The sequence below is a fragment of the Lagenorhynchus albirostris genome, chromosome 5 (genome assembly GCF_949774975.1).
Source record: "Lagenorhynchus albirostris chromosome 5, mLagAlb1.1, whole genome shotgun sequence".
Classification (NCBI taxonomy): domain Eukaryota; kingdom Metazoa; phylum Chordata; class Mammalia; order Artiodactyla; family Delphinidae; genus Lagenorhynchus; species Lagenorhynchus albirostris.
The window spans coordinates 37,946,995-37,956,534 of record NC_083099.1 but is presented as its reverse complement, the minus strand read 5'-3'; the positions used below and the strand labels follow the sequence as shown (position 1 = coordinate 37,956,534).

Genomic DNA, 9,540 nt, shown 5'->3' with positions numbered 1-9,540 from the left:
TTGTCCTTCCTAAGCAAACTCCACCTTTCCTTGTAAATGGTTTACATAGTGTTTGATTTTCATTGCTTTGCATTGTCTGAGAATCAAGGCATTTGTGTTTTCAGCCCATCAAAAGATTTATGGTAAGGCACATCAGCCACTTCCCCTTCCTCTTTCCCTCCCTCAGAGGTCCCACTGAACTCTTTTTTTTTTTTCTTCCCCTTTTGGGACATCTCAGGGCACGTGGGATCTTAGTTCCAACCACCCACCCCCTGCGGGGGAGTGCTGAGTCTTAACCACTAAACCGCCAGGGAAGTCCCCCCCTCCGCTCCGAACTCTTTAAGGCAATTATCTCGCAACTGCACAAGCTCAGCTCAGTATTGTCCTGTCCTGCACACCCTGCCCTTTTTGTGCTTGTTCAGTTGGTAGCCAATCATTTCAGCTCAACAAATATTTGGGGTGCCAACTATGTACGAAGAGCTGTGCCAGGCACTGTGGAGAGCAAGATAATGAAACAAGAATCTTCAAAAGTAAATCACTTCTGTCCCTTTCCTCTAGCTTTCAGGCCTGAGCTGAGCTGTCAGCCACTATCCCCAGATACAAGGGCTTTGTCGTTGGAGCTCAGGGTCAAAACCAGTCAGGGGCTGGTGCCGTTTATTGTGTTCTTGATCACAGCCTTTATTGCAAACTTTAATTTAGTACAAACTTAGGTGTAAAACACCCTGAATTCAGAATTAGATATTCCAAACGCTCCCCAGCTATTCTGACCTCATGTTTTAAATATTCTTTCTTAGATCAAATATACTCTCTCCGCTCTCCTTTCCCATCTAGCAGCCTCCTCGGGCACATGACTTAAATCTATAAAAACCATTACTTTCACTAGACAATTGGCTTTCTGTGGAACTAAGTGAAAAAGATATTGAGACACCCCCAAGATCGTAACCAGCCCATTGTGGTTTCCTCTTTTTTTTTTTTTTGCGGTACACGGGCCTCTCATTGTTGTGGCCTCTCCCATTGCAGAGCACAGGCTCTGGACGCACAGGCTCAGCGGCCATGGCTCACGCGCCCAGCCGTTCTGCGGCATGTGGGATCTTCCCAGACCGGGGCACGAACCCTTGTCCCCTCCATCGGCAGGCGGACTCTCAACCACTGCGCCACCAGGGAAGCCCTGTGGTTTCCTCTTTTATAGCAAGTTAGAGGGTTTGATGATCACTGTAACTATTCCTCATTATTATCAAATACTGACACTGGTTTCAGCCTTTAGACCATTTTTTTCCTCCAAGTTGCAAACAAAGGCGTGCAGACGTTCTGCATTCATTACAAAGAGCCTTGCATTTTCCTCCATTAATTTCATCCTTAGTGCTGTGCGGAAGCCCCTCACAAAGAGTAAGCGCACAGAGCCCGCACCTCCCGCTGGAGAGCGCAGAGGTTCGTTGGGGAGGTTTGATCCGAGCTACGAACTCCCCCTACTCCATCGCAGTAGCGCCATCTGCAGCGTGCGGCTGGACCACCTCCAAGTAACTCACTGCCTGCTTTAGAACTTTTATGGGCCTGCTTTTTGAAAGCGTACTCATTCCATATGCAAAGGCTTGGATACATATGCACACCAACAGCCTGTATGCATGCAAAATGTGCAGATGGGCAAAGGAAAATGAAGCCAGGGGTTTGGCGCGAAGACAAATTATTAACCCTGGGAATTCCTAAAAGCTACATAGGAGCCCTGTGGAAAACAGGGCTCTCGTAGAGAACTGGTAATTGGAACTTATTTTAGATTTCAGAAACTGTAGTTTAATAAAAAGCATAAGAAAAACAGACTTTAGAACTTTATTTTTTTTTTGTTTGGCATTGCCCTCTTTGAAAACAAACACCTGAAAGGTCACAAAATTTCAATCAGCTGCAAGATGACCAAATTTGATCTTTTCTCCACAGCTATCACCACACATGAATCACGCCTCCTTAGTGCATATGGTGCAAGAGAACTGGAGGACAGGCTTCCTTAAATGAACTAACAGCTGCATGTTCTTTTTAGGAAGGGAAGGTAGGTTGAATTTGGGGTGCCATACAATAACTTATAATACATTTTCAGATATTTAATATGCCCATCGTATTTATAAATACATAATAGATTTTGCAAAGGTATACCAAGCCTTTTTAGTAAGATTGTTTATTTCAGAATAGTTTAGAGGATTAAAATGCTTAGATTTTCAGACCATACTTAGGTCTAAGAGCTTCAGAATTAGTCAGCATCTCTTTTTTTCTTCCCTTTCTTTTTTTTCTTTAATGAAATATAATTGACATATAACACTATATTAATTCTAGGTGTACAACATAATGATTTATGTATATATTGGGAAATGATGACCACAATAAGTTTAGTTAACATCCATCACCCCACATAACGATTTTTTTCTTGTGATAAGAAATTTTAAGATCTACTCTCTCAGCAACTTTCAAATATACAATACAATATTCTTAACCATTAGAGTCAGCATTTCTAAATGAAGATACATGCAATTTATTCTATTCTTTCCAAAAGAATTCACTTGGAATCAATTCAGTAGACCTACTTATCAGTGAGGTGCTCGACTGAAGCCGGGAGGGGCCCCACCTACTCCACAGCCCTTCTTCGGCTGGACCCCTCAAGCCATCTATGAATAGTCAAGCAATCCTTATACAGACTGTTGAGAGCCCTACACATACTTGTGCATTTTTCTGTGTCTATTACAATGGTCCATTTTCTTCTCTAGACTCTAAGATGCTGGTGGGTAAAGACTGTGTTGCTGAGTCCCTAGCACCTTCCTGTCCTCAGTGGAAGTCAGGCATTAAGCAGTTCCTATAGGTTTTGCTGAGTGTTATGCTAGGGCAAGGATCACGTGCTCTCAAAGCACATAGCAGGGAGCCAAACCTAGTCTAGGCATCAGAGAAGCCCTCCTAGAGGAGTAGCATTTTAAAAGACAGCTGAATTAAAATGACTTAGGAGGTAGCACAAACTGGAATTGAACGACTGCATGAGAGGTTTCCAAGAGCAAGGGCAATGCCCACATTACTGGGGCAACTGGATGTAAATAGACGTAGGAAACAATAAGAAAGAACATGTTTGGGAGTACAGGGTGAGATGATGCGTTCAGTCTTGGCATTTAATTGGAGGGTGCTCCTGAGAGCTCTGGGTGGAGCTGTGCAGGAGGCAGCAGGAGGTAGGATAGGGGTGTCCAGAAAGCTGGGTAGGCTCTTTGGGAGTCCTCGACATTGGGTGGCAATAAAAGCCAAGAGAGTGGATGAGACAGCCCAAAAAGAGCGGGCAGAGAAAGGGATAAGGAGGGAATCTGAGGAGAGGGAGACCAGGAAATTGGAAGGCAAGGGGGATAAGGAGAAAGATAGGAGAGGGCAGAGTGGGAACCAGGGGACAGGAATGCTTCAAGAAGGAAGGGATGGCCAACAGGTCAAGGCTGCTGGGTCAGAGTGTGGGATTTAGCAATGAGAAGCCCTTCAGTGACCTTGATGCCTTGGCAGGTGAAGGGGGCGTGCAGGGTCACACTGGTAGAGGCATGAATGAGGGGTCGGGGAAAGGAGTAGCAAGTCGAGTTTGACAGTGAATGAGCACAGCTGGGGGTAGCTGGACGGTTAGGTAGGTTGGATCAGTGTTTCTTAATCCTGGCTGCACACTGGAATCACCTGGGGAGCTTGCAAAATAAATTCTGACACCTGGGTCCCACCCCTGTCAATTCTGACTTAATTGTTCTGAGGTGCAGCCTGGGCACGGTAAAGTTTTTAAAGCTTCCCAGGTGATTCTAATGAGTAGCTAGCGCTGAGAACAATTGGGATAGGAAAATACTTTCTTTTAAAGATGAGAGTAAATTCAGCATGTGAAACGCTGAAGGATGGAGCCATAGAGAAGGGCAGCTGAAGATATGGAAGCAGAGGTGATGGTGATTGATGTGGGAGATCCTGGGAGGGAGGTGAGGATGGAGTCAGCAAAGTAGAGGCCAGTGACTTAGAAACAAAGCAATTCCTTTATTACGGCAGGAGAAAGGGAGAGAAAGAAATGTGGACGGGGTCAGGATTGAGGTTCTGTTGGCAGGATGGAAGCCTTCTAATGAGGCCCGTGCTCTTTGTGAATCAGTAAGAGGAAAAAGGGGGTGGGTGGGTGACGAGATCAGCATTTGGAGCATGGAGAGGACTCGCAAGGTTGAGTGCCTGCTTTAGGGTAGCGACCCTGACTTGTACCGTCAGCGGTACGTGAAGCGGATGGTTTTCAGCAGAACATTAAGAAATGTGGAAACAGTACTTCCCTAAGCATGAGGTTTACGTTCTTCAAACCCCGCTGTTGGGAGGATTCAGAGATAAACAGCTAAGACCAATGACATCCCTTGTGAATAGTTACATTCTCTGAATCCAAAACAAAGAACAAACAAAATTCTTATATTGATATAAAATATAATAATAAAGAGAAAGTCAACAGCATTTCTACATATTTCAAATGAATAAGAATTAAATCCTCTACATGTTTACCACTGTTTGCTGCTTAAGAACATTAGCGTCTCCCTCCCCTACATGCGCAGTGAGTTGCTTACAAATCTGTTGCACAAATCTCCCCACTTCCCATATTCGGTCTAATCTAATACTCGCTGGCTTTCTGGTTTTATGACTGAGTGACTCAGTATTTGTGGACATGCAATCTGAACATTTTGAAATTGTGAAAAAAAGTAAGTTTTCGTGAATCCGTGAATACCTGATTTTTCCATGAGACGACTCCAGGTTGGTGAGTAGGATAACCAAGTGTCCAGTTTTGCAAGGAACTGAAGGGTTTCCCGGGATGCAAGACTGTCAACAGAAAACCTAGAGTGTCCCGGGCAAACCTGGAGGGTTGGTCACTCGACGCTCTCCCCCCTACAACCGTCCCTCCCTCGCTCATTGGTGACACGTGCCTGAGAGACCAGCAGAGAAAATGTCTGCAAGCCAGTTTCCAGGCCAGAAGCCCATGTGGTGAAAAGGAACTAAGAATTACTTGGAGACCACGAACTCCTCTCTTCCCTTCCTTCTGCTCCATCTGGCTTCTCAGAGTGGGGTAGCAGAGCACCCACGCATGGTTAACTCCTAAAACCCCTGTCCGTTTTCCTTTGCCACCCCTGTTGCTTTGATGAGGCCGTTCTGGCCTATCTTGGTCCCGAGACCATTTTCTGTCTTGTGGCTAGTGTCGTAAGAAGGCCTCCTCCCTCTTCCCAAACCACAGTTCTTTTCTCCTTTCATCCTCAGAAAAGATAAACTAAGCCAAACACATCCCTTAATTATCAGACCAGAGCACTTCTTGATTAAAGAATTTTAAACATCTCAATACAAAAAAGGTGCCTTACTCTTTAGAAAGGGAGGATACTGCCTGACCTCTTCTGCCCTTTGACAACAGAAGCCAGGTCTTTATCAAAAAGAAACTGCTTTCTTCTTCATTCCAGGATGTGCTTTGCTTAGAGCCCATTTTAAAATCATCCACAGATGAAAAGTCACATTCTTGAAGGAGAACAAAGCAGTTTGTATAATAGAGTGAAGAAAGGAGGTTTTCCTCTATTAAATCCTTAATCCATGTGTGTTGATTTGATGAATAAATGAAGACAAAGCAGATTTCTTTAATCATGGAAGCGTTACTCCTTGCCTTCACTATGACTTAGCGAGTATGCATTTTACAACACGAGGTGTAGAGCTCTGGATCCAGGCTACGGAGCACAAGGGCAAGTAAAGCAAGGCGCTTGCAATAATAATAAGCTGGGATCAGTTAGGAGAATGTGGTAAGGTGAGGAAAGAAAATTAGAGCCGAGAAGACCAGAACTTACCTCAGAATACCTCTGCCACAGCCACATGGCGTGTCAATCCCATCATAAAATAGAAAAGTATCAAACATTTGGGTGGAGGATCAGAGAGGAAAAGAGTAGAGTGAATGAACTTTACAGACCCTGTACGAAACGTGGTGAGTGCCTCTAAGGAGGATATGGTGGTTCATATTTTGATCGCTTTTTAAAGTTTCTTCCCAGGTTTCGTGTGGCCCAGCATCTGTACAGAGTCACACTCAAAAGAAACATGACTGTCTGGCAGCCTTAAAGATGAACTCATATCTCTGCTGTGGGTGTTTTTTTAAAGAACCAGACCAAATACATGGCACCTTGCAGAAAGCATCCCAGAAATTCTCCCTGGCCATAGTTCTTTTCTCCAAAAATCTGTATTCATGGCAGCCCCTAAAAATAAAATTACTGCTACTCACCCTGGTCCATGAAGTGGTCCTTCTCCACCTCCACGCTCCTTTCGCAGTTGCAGTTGGCTGTCAGGACTCCCGCCCCTAACTGCCAGCCCTGCCAGGCTGCTCCAGGTTGCTGGAGAATTCTCTGTTCCTCCCCCACCCTGTTCCCCCTCGCTTCGCACAGAGCAGAGTTTGTAGAGTCCTCTGGGAAGTGGAGCCCCTCCCTCTGACTGTTTTGTGAAAAAAACTCTTGTGTGGCCTATTTCTGGCAAATAAGCTTCTCCAGTTTGTTCTACCCGCGTTCCTGGGTGGAGATCATTCTCTCTGGGACGGCTTGAGGGGCTGGAAGCAGGTGGGCTCAACTCAGAGTAGAAGTGAAGTGGAGGTCAGGGGTAAAGCAGGGCTTGTTTTTCTGTGGGTCAGTCCACTAGGAACAGCTGTGTAAGTTAAAATGTGAAACTCCCAATGCGTCTATGTTAAGATTTGATCTTGTGAAATGGCAACGTAAACAAACCTTGGTTTTTTCCCCATGAGGTCAGAGTTACAGCCCTCACGGTCAGCTTAGTTCTTCTCGGCATCCCATCATCCCCATTCTGATTGTCTTGGGCCACATAGAATGCCCTCGTTTCCCTTCTCCGTCAAACTTGATATAGCCGACCCTAGGCCAGTCTGTGCGACTGTACTCATAAGGGTGTTCACATAGTTTAGCCCTGTGTCTCCACTTCTAGGACTCTATGCCAAAGAAATAATCAGAGATGCAGACACATATTTATACCAAATATAGGTTTACTTATAATAGTGAAAAAGTAGGTATGACCTAAGTGTCCCCAAACCAAGAAATGGCTAAAATTTTTTGATAATTTATATGATGAAATATCATATACTATCAGAATTCTGATATCAAAGAATATTTAATAACATGTTTCTAATTCAGTGTTAACTAAAAATCAGGAATGAAAATTCTATTTGAAGTATGCCATCAATTGTGTATATGTGTACATATATGTTTGTATGTGCATGTGTATAAACACACAACACACACATAATCTGGTTGCCCCCTGGGTAGTAGAAATATACGTATTTATTTAGCCTTCTGCATTTTATCATGAACATATGTTTATTTTACAGTCATAGGTGAAGAAATGTTGTTGTAAAGTAAATGTAAAAAGAAAGTATTTCTTAGCAGAGTAACTGATGAAAAAAGAACTGGAACAAGCTAAACGGTTAACAACATGCGCATGGTTAAATACATGGAAGTGCATCCATGTGTCCCGTCGCCACTGAGGGCCTCACCTCCCCCTGAATGGGTGGAGGGCACCTGGCCGGTCAGGCCCCGACTCACCCCCAGCCTGCTCCTCTCTGTCCTCTCCGGATCCTGCTGCCTGTGATGATGTGACCATCGACCTCTTACTAGCTTGGACATGACCCTGCTGGCACTTCTTTCTTGTTGAGAGAACCCTACTCCTCCTACCATGCAGTTCAGTAGAACTGGCCCTCCTGCATCCCGCTAAGTGTGGTTCCCAGACACCAGCTTTGCTAATGGATACTCCATCTCTCTGACCCAGTGAGTCATTCAGCTTAGGCAACCACGAGCCCCACTGCTAGTTTTCTTCAGAAGCCATCAGGAAAACTGCTATCTCCTCCTCTGGGATCAAGAGCTATAAAGATATAAGCCAGAGAGTCATATGGATAGCTTTCTTTCAGGAAAATGTCCATATTGGAGAGGATGATACCAACACAGGTGAAGAGAGATGAGAGATGACAAATAAGTTCTAAAGACATTGTCAGAGCCTCTGAATTCAGCAGTGACAGAACTTTTTATTTTCCTCGGTTAATAAACTTCTCCCATTCCTCCCTCCCTTCCTTTTTCCTTTATCCCTATTATTTGTTTGTTTGTTTCTGTTGTTGGTTTTTTCTTAAGCTTGTTTGAGAAAGGGCTCTGTTGCTTGTAACCGAAGGAGTTCTGACTCAAACAGTTCCCTATGCTGGATTTGGCAACTTGGTTTTTGGAAGCAACTGTTCAGCCTTCACATGCCAAGGAAGTCTGGACTCTTTCTAGAGAAACTCTTGACTTAGAGGGCATGGCCCTAGACAATCCTTTTCCCTCTATTTGTGGTCATTTTCGATCCTTGTTGGCTGGAAATTTCTTTCCTCCCTACCAGTAAGAGAGTGAGATCAGACATATATCATTTATTATTTATAGGCACTAAAAATTTCCAGAGCATTTTTAATGACATGGGAAAATACTTGTAATATATGACCTCAATTAGTTAAGTATGTAATAACAGCTAGTTATAGAAAACTACTAGAAAGAAATTTATCAAAATATTAACAGTGGTTATATCAGAGTGATAAGATTATGGGTGATTTATATATTATATTTTCTAAGTTTATAAATGGACATACAATTATTTTGTCATTAGAAAATAAGTTATTAAAATAAATACATAAACTGTAGTACATTCATCCAAAGGACAATTTTGTAGTCATTGGAAAGAAAGTTTTGAAGATATTTCAGTAACATTGAAAAATGCTCATAATGGAACAATTGGAAAGGTAGACAAAACTATATATATCACTGATCTCAATTATGTTAATTATAGATGTGCAAATAGATGCATAGGAAATGACTAAAGAAATTGCTTCAAAATATTAATAGAAGTTACCTCTGACCTATGAGATCAGGGTTCATTTTTGGTTTCTTCTTTAATGTGTGTTTGTCTTTTCCAGCTTTCAGAATCAGAATTATTTTATAATCATAATAAAACAGTAAAATGTTACTCTGGTGGAGAATAGGTTTGAGAAGGCAACTCGCCCTCTCTCCTACCCCTTTGATGTAGGATGGCCCACACCTTTCCTCCTTTCTCCAGGTCAGGGGCAGAAGTCCCCTCTGCCTCTGTTTAAGGAAGAAGTGGATTGTGGTCAATTTCTAGCCTGGGTAGAGACAGGCCTTGTAATCTTCCACCAGGGGTGACTGTCTTCTTGAGGCCAAGTTTCCCCCGCTTTATCTTCCAATTTAGCTATACAATACACACACACACACACACACACACAAACACACACACACACGCTTGTATATTTACAAATAATTAAAGCAGAATTTCTCGGGGAGGAGCTAAAGCAGAAAATGTAGCAAAAGAAAGCGGAAGATTTACGTAACATATTTTGAATACAAGCTAAATACTTTACATACATTTTTGTCATTTAATGTTTTCAAAATCCCTCTGAAAAAAGTATCATCATTTCCCCTGATTAATAGATTAGCAAAACAAAGTCTTAGAAAGAGATATGCGATAACTTCACCTTCACACAACCAATAAGTGGTAGAAGTGGGATTT

The 9,540-nt window shown here is 43.0% G+C and overlaps 1 protein-coding gene across 1 annotated transcript in view; it reads right to left on the bottom strand.

Moving 5' to 3' along the window:
- Positions 1 to 9,231: 9,231 nt before the first annotated feature.
- KCNAB1 (potassium voltage-gated channel subfamily A regulatory beta subunit 1) overlaps positions 9,232 to 9,540 on the bottom strand; it is a 419,111-nt gene continuing 418,802 nt past the window's right edge. Inside the window, exon 15 of the transcript XR_009540663.1 lies at positions 9,232 to 9,317. The gene's annotated coding sequence lies outside the window, so the exon portion shown is untranslated. The remainder of the gene's footprint in view (positions 9,318 to 9,540) is intronic.